This window comes from Apium graveolens, chromosome 3 (genome assembly GCF_009905375.1).
Source record: "Apium graveolens cultivar Ventura chromosome 3, ASM990537v1, whole genome shotgun sequence".
NCBI classification, from domain to species: Eukaryota; Viridiplantae; Streptophyta; class Magnoliopsida; order Apiales; family Apiaceae; genus Apium; species Apium graveolens.
In genome coordinates, this window is record NC_133649.1 from 82,380,046 (window position 1) to 82,396,393 (window position 16,348).

A 16,348-nucleotide genomic window follows, 5' to 3' on the forward strand; every position below is an offset into this window, starting at 1 on the left:
CAAACTTTATTGAAACAATAAACTCTGTTATAGTGTGGAACTGTTACCTCTCAGTGATGAACAAATATCACGAGAGCTGCTAGGGTTACAATGAATAATCTTCTCGAATATGATAACACTTATAGTATAAACCCTATCTCTTCTTATGTTTATCTCGATCTTCTTTCCTTTAATCAGCTACTGTCCTTATCTGATCATCCTTCAGCACTTAAGTTCTGATATCTAACTTCTGATGATTATCTCCTGATAATATAAGTACTGATATCCTTAAGTCCTGACTTCCAGTATAAGTACTGATCAATAGTTAAGTACTGATTTGTCCTGTTAAGTAAGATCTGAAATCTAAACATAAATTATATTAGCCATGACATTATCAAATATATCTAACAATCTCCCCCAACTTGTAAATTAGCATAATATACAAGTTTAACAGATATTTGATGATGTCAAAAATATTAAGTACAAATGCATGAGAATTAGACTAGATAACTACAACTTACAGCCCTTAAAGCTTTACCAATATTTAACTTCTGATAACAACTTCAGTCTGTACAAATATCAGAATTTAAGCAGTTGTAGATCTTCGACTTGGCTTCATCATCTGATCTCTCTGATGTCAGGAGTTGTTCAGAGATAGTTCTTCAACAAACATTTCTCAGCATATCTGAGTTCATCAATCATTCTCCTTTTGGCATCTTTAAGCTCTGCAGTATCTTCACCAGTTTGAAAGATTGCAGCTCTGAGATCATTGATCTTTGCTTTTCTTATATCCTGATCCAATCTGATCAAATAAGCTTTATCAGACTCAAGATTGAATTCAACAGCCCTGTACCCCAGAAAGGTAGTTATAATCTTAGCAGTGTTGGGCTTCATTTCAACTATATCACCATTGTTATATCTGTACTTTGGAACATATATGCTGTCATACTTAACAGAATAAAGCCTTTTCTGTCTCTGAATCTGTTCTTTTAAATAGTTTGCAGCAGTTCCTGTTATTCCGTCATCCACTTGAAGTAAGAAAAGTACATGCTCCAATTCTTTAAAATACTTCAATGGAATGGCATTTTGTCTTATATGATGAACCCTACCATCTGTCATGAAATACAACATGATGTATTCTTTCAAGTAGGCATGGTAAACCATCTATACAGATTCCAGTTGATTCAATCTCTCAGGAGTTGCTCCAATACCTGGTTCACTCAAGGAAGTTGGATCATTGGTAGTGTTATGTATTCTCCTTTCATCAGCACTTCCCAATCCAGTTTTATCTCTAGCTTCCTTTCCAGTAATTACTCTTGCTCCAAAACCACTTGCAGTAGTCTTCAAAGGTTGAGTCTGTTTTGCTTTAGTGAATCCTGGTAGGAGTGTCTTTGGTCTATTTTCTGATATCAAGTTAACTTGAGCTATGTCAGAGGTTACTTGCTTCTTCTGAATATCAGAACTTACAATTTCTTGACTCTGAACAACTTGAGCCATGTCAGAGGTTGTTTTAAGAACTTTTCTTGAAGTCAGAGCAAGATTATCCTTTTCATCAGTAATTTCCACATCCTCAGGAGGCACATAAACCTTGATAGGTTCACCAAATTTTTCTTTACCCTTGGATCTTGGATCTATCTGCGGTTGTGATCTAGCCAATGTTGCTTCAGTAAGTGTCCTTTCTTTGATCACAATGCCTTTGAGTTTTGGAAGTGGCTTTTTACCAGAAGCTTCAGATTTAGATGTGACTTTCTCTGATTTAAGCCTGGCTTCTTCTTTCATTAAACTCTCCAAGTCCATTCCTAGATTTTCCTGAAGAAATAACTGTCTTGACATTTCCTCATCAAGATCTAAAAGTTCATCAGAACTTATCCTTTTACCAGTAACAGAACTTATTCTCTTCCCAGTATCAGAACTTGTCCTGTGACTAGCTTGTCTTGATGTGAATCCTCTACCTTGACTATGACCTCTACCCATTCCAGATTTTCCTTGATCATCTTTTTCATTATCCTTTCCTGCCAGTGTCTTGTCAGTCTTGCATTTGGACATAATTACTTTCTCCCCCTTTTTGGCATCAGCAGGTAGTAGAAGAGAGATAAGCAATTCCACTGAGGATTGGATTTTAGTTAATTGTGATTGCTGAGAAGCTTGATTTTTCAGAATTTCATCAATCTGAGCTTGTTGATGATCTTGAGTCTTCTCAATATAAGCAATCCTGTCAATGGTAGGTTGGAAGAACTTTTTCTTATCAATTTTCCAAACTTGTTCCTGTTTGATAAAGTTCTCCTGAATCTTGTGGAGCTCTGCATGAGTAGTTGAATGAAGACCTTGTAGATGTTTAGTACTGAATGCAGTGACTCTAAGCTGGGTTTTGAAATCATCAGAATTTAACATTGCATCAGCTTTAGTCAAGTGCTCAGCAAGATGCTTTTCAGTTGGAACACAGGAAACTGAGTTCCATTCCTTAGTCCACTCCTGACCTGCAGGAGTTTCACTCCAAGGTACTGGTGCTTCTCCGGTAACAAACTTCTTAACCAGTCCAGACTTTAGAATAGTCTGTTGAGGAGCATGTCCTGAAGGACCTGCTGTATCAGCATCTGCAGTTGGAGCAGCATCACCAGTATCTCCAGCATTTGCAGCATCAGAACTTAAAGAATCAGTATCTTCTGATAAGACAACAGTGTGAGTAGCAATAGAGGCTTCAGCATCCTCTAATTCCTGATCTTGTTCTAAGTTCTGATCAACAGCCAAATCCTGATGCTCACCTAAAGTCTGATCATCAGCATCATGATTCAGAGAAGATGTTGTTGATAACTCTGAAGTTTGAACAGCATCAGGAACAGGTGTTGTAGAAGGATTAGTTGCTGGTGGAGCTTCTAAGAAAAGTATGTCAGGCACAACCAGATTCTGAATATCAATTTCAGCACTTAGGCCTGGATCAACAGGAGATACAGACTTTTGAACAGGAGACACAGATGGTGTGTTGGCCTTTTCAGTAGCAGCTTCCTTAGATGGAGTTGATGGAGAAGAAGTGACTGGAGCAAATTCCTTGTCTTGTGAGATCAGAGATTCCTGATCCCCTTCCTTAGCTGCTTCCTCTTCATCATCTGAAACTGGCCTTTTTGCCCTCTGTTTCTGGTATCTCTTAGTTAATTTGGATTCCTTGGGAGTTTCAGGAATTGTCATTCTTCTAAGCCTTTTGAGAAGCCTAGATCCCCCAATTCCAGAATCCTTCTGAGAAGTCTTTTTCTCAGCTTCACTTACAACAGGTTCTGAAGAAGGAACCTGTTCCTCAATATCAGATTCATCTCTCAAGGTAATCCTCCTTCTCTTTTGAGGTGTTTGAGGAACAGTTTTTGTCCTCTTTGGCTTGGAGGAAGAAGGCTTCACAGTAGGTGCTGAGGCTGAGGGTTGATCAGTCTGTGAAGTGGAGAGATAGGATTTGAGATATTTCCTGAGGGTATGTTGAGTAGAATGAGTGGTAGGTGTTGAGGATGATGGTTTTTGGGTGTTTGTGGTTGGTTGGACATCAGAGTAAACAGATCTATAAGTATGAGGATCAGCATTTACTAAGATCTGTTTTACAGACTGAGGAATCTGTAATGGTCTAACCACTGATTTCTTAGTATCAGCATTTACCAGGTCATTAAAGTATCGTTTTGCAACTCTAAAAGGTGGGGTTGAGGAACTGATTAATTGAGGTTCATCAGTACAAAAAGTATATATAAGTTGACAGAATCTAGCAAAATAGACAACATTCCTATCCTCTGTCATCCTATCCCCAATCAAACCAATTATTCCAGTTGCAAAATCAAAATGAGTTTGATGGATAATAGCATACCCTATGTGCTGACTCAGAATTGGGATAGCATCAAAATTCGAACATTTGTTCCCAAAAGCTTTGGTGATGCAGTCGAAGAAGAAGCTCCATTCTCTTCTGATATGAGCCCGTTTCAACTGCCCAAGTTTTGCCAAACTCCTTTCATACCCCAAATTTGCCATTAACTCCTGAAGAGCTGATTCTTCTGGAATTGAAAAGGTACAATCTTCTAGGAGATGTAGAGCTTTGCGTATTGTACCAGGAGTGACTGCATAAGATGAATCACCCACTTCGAAAATAATACTGGGAGTGCCATGTTTACCACCATCATCAAAGTGCCCAGTCCGCCAAAACGTCAGAACTTGTTGGCTCGAAAAGACTGAAGGCTGGGTCAGTGCATACCCAATCTCACTGTGTGCAAGAAGATCTTGCACAAAATGCAATTCAGATGGAGCTTCAGCATGATCAAGAATTGCAGCATAGTTGTTTGGAACAAACTTAGCTCCATCAATGATTAAATCCTTAGGTGCCATGTGAAAAATTGAGATTTAAAAGTGCCTGTTAGGTGTTTGATAAAATGTCTGTATGAAAAACCAACGTGAGAGAAAGAGAGAGTAAAAGCAAGTAGAGAGAAAAAGTATGAAGGAAATAAAAGATTAAAGAAATCCTTTCTCTGTCGTACTTATACTCTAAAAAAAATGTTACCGTTGGACACCTGTCAGACATGCAGTAATAACGGATAGTTACTGAGCGCGAGAAAACAGTAATCATTACTTGCCCACTTTCTTGCTTTTCAAGGAAAAACCGTTCCATTTACCCAGATATTCCATTAATCAAGGTGAAACAGTTTTAATTCAAAATTGAAACCGTTCCCACTAATTTAATTATTTTTCACTGGATCATTAATATTCTGAAAAGAAATTAAGTTAAAATGACCAAGATAAATCAAATGAGTAAGTACTGATAAAGGAAAGTCAGAACTTAAATTAAAACAGAATTTATATGGTCATCAGAATATCAATCAGGATTTATCAATGCATTACAAAATAACTTAGAGACAAATCTTGAAATAAAGACAGATTTCATTAATATATCAAGATAATACATTCATGAAATGGAAATTACATCAGTACTTATACAAGATTTCCCTAAGCTACGAAACCTAACATCAACAGCTTTAGTCCTAGCTAAGAAGCCTGACAAAGCTGATGATGAAGAAAAATAGGAAGAAGATGAGATTAAATCATTTCTTCTTCCTACTCTCGACAAACAGAATGGCGAGTCGGATGATTCGCTCTTGCTGGCGGAGAGCTTCCAGCCTTTCCTCCTCCAATCGCTCCAGATGGCGATGGTAGTCCATATAGAAGAACAGGAGGTGGGTCAGTACCTCCTATGGGACAGAGTCCCATATCTCCTCAGGAATGGCCGTGACGTGCCATTCCTGCTGCTAGTCGGCACAACTTAGCTCCATATTGAAGTTTTGGTAGTTCAAAAACATGTTGTATCTGACCATTGTGTTTTTGAAAGAAAAAGTATGAAGGTAAGTTTGTGAGAAAGAATTTGATGGGAAGGCTGATGTGAAGAGGCTGTTTATATAGGCAAGAGAATGCCAGGAGACATAAAGGTTTTTAATGCTGACAGGTAGAATTAATTCTACCTCGTCTCCCCAGACTTGGAAAAAGAATAACATTCATTGGAAAGAGAAAACATGGTTTAATGCGCACAAGACACAAGTAAAAGTTGACTGTTCAAGTACGAGTACCATTAATCCTAACCATAGTGACTATTAATCTTCCACTTCACATGTTCTAGATTGTACCGAGACTGTTATCAAATTTTATCCACAGATAAGTCAAGTAAAGAATTTAGACTGTAATATCAGAACTTAGACTTATTTCAGAACTAACAGTCATCAGAACATAATTTCTTAACTCGAAAAAGGAATGCCTATCTTAGTAAATCCTCATACAAGTGCTGAGTTATACTCTTCAGAACTTAATCGTCAGAATATGCAACCAGAACTTGGCCTCAGAGTTAGTGCAAAATGACACAATGACTGGTTATCTAAAACAACATAGACCACCACAGTAATTTTCATCATTCAGATGGAGTGATTAGTGTGTGCATCAAGCTAAATAGCAGACAAAGAGTAAAGTCTGATTCACTTCAGTATATCTTAGAAATAAGGCATAACTAAAATTTTGCTAAAGAGCTGTCATTATCCTGAAACCTACTGATGAATGAGTTCATGCTTGAGTCCACCTCAACTGTTTTGTGCTAATTTTATGCATCTTTTTAAATTCTATTTTACAGTGGCTCCTCAGTGTAAGTGAGTCACGACTGCTTATCAGAATTTATGCTATTATCATAGTATTTCTCTAGTAATCATAGAGTGTGAAAAGTCACCAAGAAAATATTTTGCTTTTCTAATGCATATTTACTTAATACCAGCAATGCACTTGGGTCTTCCCTTCCACATTTTTACTCTAGATCTCAAAGGATTACCTGATTTTATTCTTTGATCCTTTTGATTTTTCTTTTTATAAGTGAGGTTTATCAGTACTTAGTATATTCAGCAGTTTTACTAGTATCAGAACTTAACAGATGAGTAGCATTATTCTAATTTGTGACTTAGTAATAAGATAAACAAAGTAAACTCGACTAAGCTCAATTATCAGAATTTGCTTGTGTCATAAGATTTCCACAGAAATAATTACTTCTTACATGGGATCATTTGTTTATTGAAGACTAGTAAGTCAGTATCTAGCACAGTTGTCCTCATAGGATTAAATTTTTATTTAGACAGACAAATCACTTATCAGAGTTTAGAAACATATATCAGACAACAGTCAGTACTTGAAAACATTTATCAATTAATCACAGAAAGAGATTAAATTCTGTAAATACTGATCATAAAGTCTGATAATACAGAACAAGACTAAGCAGATTTAGAGAAAGAACCTGAAATCATTCCAAGTTCATTTACCAATCTTGTAAAAGTGGCTTCACACAGTGGTTTTGTGAAGATATCTGCTAGTTGTTGATCTGTTGGAACAAAGTGCAATTCCACTGTACCTTCATCCACATGTTCCCTTATGAAGTGGTACCTGATGCTGATGTGCTTTGTCATAGAGTGTTGAACTGGATTACCTGTCATAGCAATAGCACTTTGATTATCACAGTAAATAGGGATTTTGAAATATGTTAACCCATAATCCAGTAACTGATTCTTCATCCAAAGAATCTGTGCACAACAGCTTCCTGCAGCAATATACTCTGCTTCTGCAGTTGATGTGGAAATTGACTTTTGTTTCTTGCTGAACCAAGAAACCAATCTGCCTCCAAGAAATTGGCAGCTTCCACTTGTGCTTTTCCTGTCAATTTTGCAACCTGCAAAATCTGCATCTGAGTAACCTATTAGTTTAAAATCTGATTCTCTAGGATACCACAATCCCAGATCAGCTGTTCCTTTAAGATACTTAAAGATTCTTTTCACAGCTGTTAAGTGAGGTTCTCTTGGATCTTCTTGAAATCTTGCACAAAGACAGGTAGCATACATGATATCAGGCCTACTAGCAGTTAGATAGAGTAGAGAGCCAATCATACCTCTGTAGTCAGTAATATCTACTGATTTACCAGTATCCTTATCCAGTTTTATTGCAGTGGCCATGGGAGTGGATGCACTAGAACAATCTTGTATTCCAAATTTCTTCAGCAAGTTTCTGGTGTACTTGGTTTGACAAATAAAAGTGCCTTCTTCATTCTGCTTGACTTGAAGGCCCAGAAATAGTTAAGTTCCCCCATCATACTCATCTGATATCTTAACTGCATTAGTTTGGCAAACTTCTTGCAAAGTTTGTTATTTGTAGACCCAAAAATGATATCATCAACATAAATCTGGACCAGAAGTAAGTCCTTTCCATGGTTGAGGTAGAACAGTGTTTTGTCTATTGTTCCTCTGTTGAATCCACTTTCCAGAAGAAACTGAGCTAAAGTCTCATACCATGCTCTAGGAGCTTGCTTAAGTCCATAAAGTGCTTTATCAAGCCTGTAGACATAATCTGGATGTTTGGAATCTACAAAGCCTGGAGGTTGTTCAACATATACCTCCTCCTCCAATTCTCCATTGAGAAAAGCACTTTTGACATCCATTTGAAAGACATTAAACTTTTTGTGAGCAACATAAGCCAAAAATATCCTTATGGCTTCTAACCTAGCAACTGGTGCAAATGTTTCATCATAATCAATTCCCTCCTGTTGAGAATATCCTTTTGCAACCAGCCTTGCCTTATTCCTTGTAATTATGCCATCACTGTCAGTTTTGTTTCTGAATACCCACTTTGTACCAACAACAGATCTATTATTTGGTCTTGGCACTAGGGTTCAGACTTTGTTTCTTTTAAATTCATTTAACTCTTCCTGCATTGCTTGTACCCAATCAACATCTTGAAGAGCTTCTTCCACTTTCTTTGGCTCAGTCTGAGAGAGAAAAGAATTGTAGAGACATTCATTTGAAGTACCTGTTCTAGTTCTGACACCTGCATCAGGTTTTCCAATTATCAAATTAGGTGTATGTAATTTTGTCCACTTTCTTGCAGATGGAAGGTTTTCTCTAGAACTGGATGCTCCCCCATGATCCATGCTGTCTTCATTTTCATTTTCTGATGCTCCCCCTGAAACTATGCTCTCTGAGTTGGATTCTTCAGTATTTAGATTTTTACCACTATCAGAACTTGGCTTATCAGAACTTGACGAATCAGAACTTGAAGAGCCAGATGTATGTTCTGATGTTTCTTGAGATGTGGTAGGATCTTGAGTATGCTCCCCCTGCATAGGTGCATCTTCCTTTGACGTAGTCACCACAGTTTCAATAACATCAGAGTTTAATCCATCAGAATTTACAGTATCAGGACTTAGACTGTCAGGATTTTCAGTATCAGAATTTGAGTCTTCATTTTCAAATCTCAGCTGATCATGGTCAATGAAATCTTCAAGACCAGTAATCTTCTTGTCATCAAAAGAGACATTGATAGATTTCATGACAACTTTTGTTCTCAAATTATAGACTCTGAAGGCTTTTGTGGAAAGTGGATATCCAACAAAGATTCCTTCATCAGCTTTTAAATCAAACTTGGATAACTGTTCAGGATGAGTCTTGAGAACAAAACACTTGCATCCAAATACATGAAAGTATTTCAGATTTGGCTTCTTTTTTTTCACCATCTCATATGGTGTTTTTCCATGCTTGTTAATGAGTGTTGCATTTTGAGTAAAACAAGCAGTCTACACACCTTCAACCCAGAAATAGGTTGGAAGCTTTGCTTCTTCAAGCATTGTACGTGCAGCTTCAATGAGAGTTCTATTCTTCCTTTCAACAACTCCATTTTGCTGTGGAGTTCCAGGAGCAGAAAATTCCTGCTTTATTCCATGGTTTTTGCAGAACTCTTCCATTATCAAATTCTTGAACTCAGTGCCATTATCACTCCTTAAAATTTTCACAGAATCTTTGACCAATTTATCCAAATGTTTGACATGATCAATCAAGATAGATGCAGTTTCACTTTTTGTGTGCAAGAAATACACCCATGTGTATCTGGTGAACTCATCCACTATGACCAACGCATATTTCTTCTTTGCAATAGACATGACATTTACTGGACCAAATAGATCAACATGTAGTAGATGATAAGGCTCAAGAATTGATGATTCAGTCTTGCTCTTGAATGAAGATTTTCTTTGTTTGGCCTTCTGACAAGAATCACAAAGGCCATTAGGAGCAAATACTGACTTTGGAAGTCCTCTCACAAGATCTCTCTTAACCAGTTCATTTATATTGTTGAAATTTAAATGAGAGAGTTTCTTGTGCCAATTCCAGCTTTCTTCAATTGATGCTCTACTCATCAGACAGATTGCAGAACCATCAGCACTTGTTGAAAGCTTAGCTTCATAAATGTTACCACGCCTGTATCCTTTCAGAACAACTTTGCCTTTAGATTTACTCACAACTTCACAGTGTTCTTCAAAGAAATCAATATGATAACCTCTGTCATAGATTTGACTTATACTCAGTAGATTGTGTTTAAGTCCTGAGACCAGAGCTACTTCTTTAATTATGACATTTCCAAGATTGATATTGCCATATCCCAATGTTTTTCCAATGTTGCCATCTCCATAAGAAACACTTGGGCCAGCTTTCTCCACAAAGTCTGATAACAGGGCCTTATTTCCAGTCATATGTCCTGAACATCCACTGTCCAGAACTAGAATATTTTTCCTGTTGCCCTGCAATCACAAAGACCACTAATTATTAGTTTTAAGGACCCAGACTTGCTTGGATCCTTTGGCCTTATTAAGTTTGTTAACATTTGCAGCGGATTTAGCATCAGAGTTTATGTTAACATTTTTCTTATCAGAACTTACACTATCAGACTTTGAATCAGAATTTACACTAGAAGGAACAATGGAAACTTTCTTCAAAGAAGGTTTTAGTTGATAATAATCATAGTACAAACTATGATATTCCTTACAAGTATAAATGGAATGCCATAAACTACCACAATGAAAATAAGGATTTTGTGGTGTGTATCTAACAGACTGACTCTTAACTCCTGATTTTGAAGGTAAGGAGTTAATATTCTTATTCTTCCTGCAAAAAGAAGCCAGATGGTTAGAACTTCCACAGTTATGACATGTTTTCCTAGGAGCATCAGGAACAGGTTTATAATCATTGCTTTTATTCACACCTTCCTTTCCATTCCTATTTTTCCTAGGTGATTTTACCTTGTTTGCATTCTTGACATCTTTCATCTTATGCTTAAGCTGCTTCTTTGTCATTAAGCCTATGTTCACTTCAGCTTTCTTTTCCTATTTTAGTTTGTCAGAAGTTGATTCCTCTTTAACTTCTGATTTCTCATTTTTAGACTTTACAGTTACAAACTTAACAGGTTTTAACTTTGGCTTTTGCTTAACAACATGTTTAATCTCTTCAGTTCCTTTATCATTCTTATCTTCTCCATAACCTAAGCCTTCTTTCCAGTTTCCACTACTTAGCAAATTTTGAGTTGTTTTGCCAGAGTTAGTCCAAGTCCTGATAATCTCGCTTTCCTTTTCTAACTCAGTTTTTAGAGATTCATTCATTTTTAGTACTTCATCCCTAACATAAAAAGCATCATCTCTATCCTTCTGAGTTTGATGGAACATGACTAACTCTTTTTCTAAGAAATCATTTCTTTTCTTAAAAGCAAGATTTTCAGAAGTTAATCTTTCACATGTTAAAGTTTGATCTCTATAACTAACAAACATGGTTTTAATATATCTTCTCAACTCATTAATATCATCAGTATGAAAAGCATAAGTAGTCTGAGGTACCTTTGTTTCAGCAGCTTCAGAACTGCTCTCAGCACTTTCTTTATCAGCATTTGCCATCAATGCATAGTTCTCCTCACTTTCAGATTCTGAGGTGTCTGTCCAGCTTTTCTGCTTTGTGACAAGAGCCTTGCCTTTGTCACCCTTTGCCTTCTTGCAATCAGGAGATATGTGGCCTTTCTCACCACAGTTATAGCATTTAACATTGGTATAATCTCCTCTGTCAGACTTTCCTCCTCTGCTTTCAGATCTTCTGAAATTCTTCTTGTCAGAACTTGTGCCTTTCCTGGAAAACTTCTTTCCCTTCCTGAACTTCCTATATGCAATCTTTATGATTCCTTTCACCATAAGAGCACACAGCTTCATCATCTCCTCATCAGCATCAGTCTCAGGCAAGCTTTCAGAATCTGAGTCATCATCACTTTCAGAACTTGATGACTCAGTTTCAGACTTTATGACAAGAGCTTTACCCTTGTCTTTCCTTGAGGAAGCTGCTTTGGGGGATTCTTCTTCAGCCTTAAGAGCAACTGTCCTTGACTTTCCTCCTTTCCTCTTGCTTCTTTGTTCCATCTCAAGCTCATGAGTCTTGAGCATTCCATAGATTTCATTAAGAGTTGTTTCATCAAGATTGTAGTTGTCTCTTATTGTCGTTGCCTTCAAATCCCAGCATTCAGGAAGAGCTAACAGGAATTTAAGGTTTGAATCTTCAAGATCATACTCTTTATCAACCAATGACAAATCATTCAAAAGTTTGACAAATCTATCATATAAATCATTCAATGACTCATTAGTCTTTGAGTCAAAATGTTCATACTCTTGAGTGAGTATTGTCTTCCTGTTCTTCTTAATTGTGTAAGTTCCCTGACACCTTGTTTCCAGAGCATCCCATATCTCCTTAGTAGTCTTGCAGTTGATTACCCTGTTTGACATTACATTATCAATGGCACTATGCAGTAAGTGTCGTACCTTAGCATCCTTAGCAATTGATGCTATATCTTCAGCAGTATAATCACTCTTCTCCTTTGGTACGGTCTTTGCTGCTTCACCTGCAACTGCAACAGCGAGCTTGGTTGGTTTGTGAGGCCCTTCCTTGATTCTATCAAGGTATTCTGGATCTGTTGCTTCCAGGAACATGGTCATCCTTACCTTCCATATGGGATATTCAGATGGTCTCAGTATGGGAACTCTGATGGTCTCATACCGACTCTGAATTTGTGTCTTTGGTGGTTCCTCAGTTTTGGTAGGTTTAGTTGGAGTTTCTGTGTCCGACATGATTGTGTTTGGATCTTTAACTGTATGTGTGTTAACAGATAGGCTCTGATACCACTTGTTAGGTCACACACACTGTAGAGGGGGTGAATACAGTGTATAATACAATCAAATCGATATTAAGTAACAGAAAACAAACTTTATTAAAACAATAAACTCTGTTACAGTGTGGAACTGTTACCTCTCAGTGATGAACAAATATCACGAGAGCTGCTAGAGTTACAATGAATAATCTTCTCGAATATGATAACACTTATAGTATAAACCCTATGTCTGTGTTTATATACTACACAGTTACAAGATAATTGCTAATTGATATGGAATATAATTCTGCTTCCTAAAATATATCAATCAGATATCTTTTCTTCCAAGTATTCCATTCTTCACGGAACTCCTTCTTCATGCATATCTTTTCTTATGTTTATCTCGATCTTCTTTCCTTTAATCAGCTACTGTCCTTATCTGATCGTCCTTCAGCACTTAAGTTCTGATATCTAACTTCTGATGATTATCTCCTGATAATATAAGTACTGATATCCTTAAGTCCTGACTTCCAGTATAAGTACTGATCAACAGTTAAGTACTGATTTGTCCTGTTAAGTAAGATCTGAAATCTAAACATAAATTATATTAGCCATGACATTATCAAATATATCTAACATGTTAAGTTTCTAGGAAGCCTTAGGGAGCCTTAATCTAACCTCCTACAAGCTTGATCTTTCCAAAGAAATCAAGAACACAAAGTTAGGTTTTGAAGTTTCTAAAATTCCTATTGATAGAACTGTAAAAATGAGGGTCTTACCTTGCTTATTTGGACGTGATTTCTGAACAAGAGTTGTAGGCCATTTCAATACCTTTCCAACGAGCTATAGAATACAACATTTGAGTGAGTATTGAAGGAGATATGGCAGTTTGAAGTTGCTGGTATTGTTTTGGCCGAGAGCTTTTGTTCTTGGAAGCAAAAGTCAACTTCCAATTTTTGTGTTTTATGATTTATGTTGGTTGCTTCTCTTTCTTTTAGCTTGGCTACTTTTAGATTTTTACCATGGTAAGTTTTACTTGGCTATAAAAATCAACCAACAAATCAAAACTCCTTGTCATGCTTATGTCACCATGCTTGTGTCATCTTGTTAACACATGTCTTCTCCTTGTTGGTGTGATGACATCATCATCCACTAACCTCTTTGATTAACCCTTAATTACTTGGCTAGTGACCGGTTATCTGTTATACGGTTCGCTTAACTTTCGTTCTCGTTTGTCGTTTGAGGGATCATATCCGGGATCTTATTACTTGGGTTCCCCTAAACCTTTCTCAATATTTTATATTCCTTTTATGATCCTCTCTTATAATCCTTGAATTTAAATCCTTTTAATCATGTTACCTTATATTCAATTCTTTCGGTATCTGGTGGATTTTCGGGAAAAATCAAAGTGTCCGGATTCGAATTCTAACGACCTTTACATACACTTATTTACTTTATGGAATACTAAAACGATCTTAGAATTTCCATAACGGTATTCCTATTTAGTGTGGTCTGATAATTTTCCGTAATCAGCATCATCAGCAAAAGTTACTATTCATCTGTGTTTCAAAAATTCCAAAAATTGGGGTTATTACAGTCTCCCCTCCTTTAAAGGATTCCGTCCCGGAATCAGATAGAAAATAGTTGGGGATACTTTTCTAGCATTGTACTTTCTAACTCTCAAGTCAATTTTTCCACATTGTGGTTCTACGACCAAACTCTAACTAGTTTGATAACCATGTTCCTAAGCACTTGTTCTTTTTTTTTGATTCATAACCCTCAATGGTTGCTCCATATATGTCAAGCCTGGTTGCATGTCTACGCGCTCGTATTCCCCTATATGTCTAACATTCAGATTATACTTCCTTAACATTGATACGTGGAACACGTTAAGAACTTGGTACAGGTTCGGGGGTAGGGCTAGCTCATATGCTAACTTCTCAATATGTCTTAATATATCCAAGGGTCCGACAAATTGTGGACTTAGCTTTCCTTTCTTTCCGAACCTCATCAATCCTTTCCAAGGGTTTCCAAGGGGATACCTTTAACAGCACTAGGTCCCCTATATTATACTCGTGGTCCTTTCGAGTCAAATCAGCAGACTTCTTCCATCCATCCCGAGGTTTCTACCAGTCGTCCTCTGATTAGATCCACTATATCTTTGGTCCTTTGGACCACTTCGGGTCCGAGCATCTTGCGCTCTCTAACTTCATCCTAACATAAGGGAGATCGACATTGTCTTCCCCCAAAGATCTCATAAGGCGACATCTCGATACTGACATACGATCTATTGTCGTAAGAAAACTCAATCCACGTTATGTGATCATTCCAAATTCTTTCAAGTCTATTACACAGACTCTCATCATAGCTTCTAGTGTTATAGCTTTGCCCCTCCATACCCACTCTTTTCTAGTTCATAATCGTTACTATCTTCTGTACCTAAAATTATACTGGTTAAACTTTTGCTCGTTAGTGTTCTATAACCTTTTAATAACCGCGTCAACCTTAGTATCACGGACGCGTTAGATTCGAAATACCACCGTACTGATACCACTTCACCTCTAGCTGCTTCCATCTTTGAAAGCTTGGTCTTTCATATAGAAGTAAAATAATTTATTGAGAGATCACTATGATCATGAACACTTGCTATATCGCATAGCTAGTACAGAAGGTGGCCAACCTTTAGTACTTGACAAGCAATTAAACAACATGTGGTATCCTACTAGGCTTCTATCACATAGATAGATAGTCATTCGGCAATACCCCCCTTCTGGAAGGGTTATTCTTCTCAGTTTACACGAAATAAAAAGAAGAAAGAAAAAGAACGATTTTAAGAGCGTTATATAAAAAAATACTACCACAAAATATTTGGCTTAGAATCTACCTCTGAACTATAGAGGTTTATCAAAGGAGAATGAAATATATGTACATATATCAACATCAAGTATTATCGCATCGCAATTCACGTGCTTGAATATTTACTATTCCGTCCATCGTTCTATGGACCCATGCTCTTGCTCGAGCTTATAAACAATCATCTTTGAAACTCCCTCGACATTGAAAAATCGAATATGGGATTTCATTCTAGTCATCGTCGTTACTAGAATCTTACGCTTGCATCACAACCTTCCACGTATAGTATTACGACTCTATATCGATAAGAAGGAATAAATATATCATAGGTAAATGATCGGCTTAGTTAGTCTAACGATGATTACTTATACATCACCATGACCCGATTAGTGGTACTCAATCTCAACATTCATTACAATACAACTCTCACAGTTGTCATCGTCTCATTATTCATAGACTCATTGTTGCTTTACTATGGTCCACCACTGACCTACTATAGTCATTCATTTTCCTCAAAATCTTAATTGCTAGCCATATAGAGTCCATACCTACCGTATTGAATTCTTCTAAGGAGGCAACATAATCACCATTCATAATTCATGAAGAACACTCCTGAACTTGACGTACACATGACACAAAGAAAATAAAATTGTAGAAGAGTTTCAATAAAAGCAACAATAGCAGGTTAACACCATTATTAACCATATGTCTTTATTGGGAGACATGAAGCTCAAAGGTTCATTTAGTCCTTTCGTAACATGGTCCTGGCTTATCTCAAGATAGGACCTTCTAAGGTAGATAGCCCGCTCACGGCGATTACATGAATTAAATCTTTACCAAACTACTATTACGGTTGAGTATCGCACAATCATCAGAAGGAATGTCAATCTTTCACACCATAATACAACTTTCACAGTTTTAACCATCATTACTATATTCCTCTGGCACGAGCTCCTATATTGCTCTCTTACACTGAGAGTGTCGGCCACCTCAATGGCCTTTCCTGATAGTAATAGTTCCTTACAATCAATGTCTTTTGAAC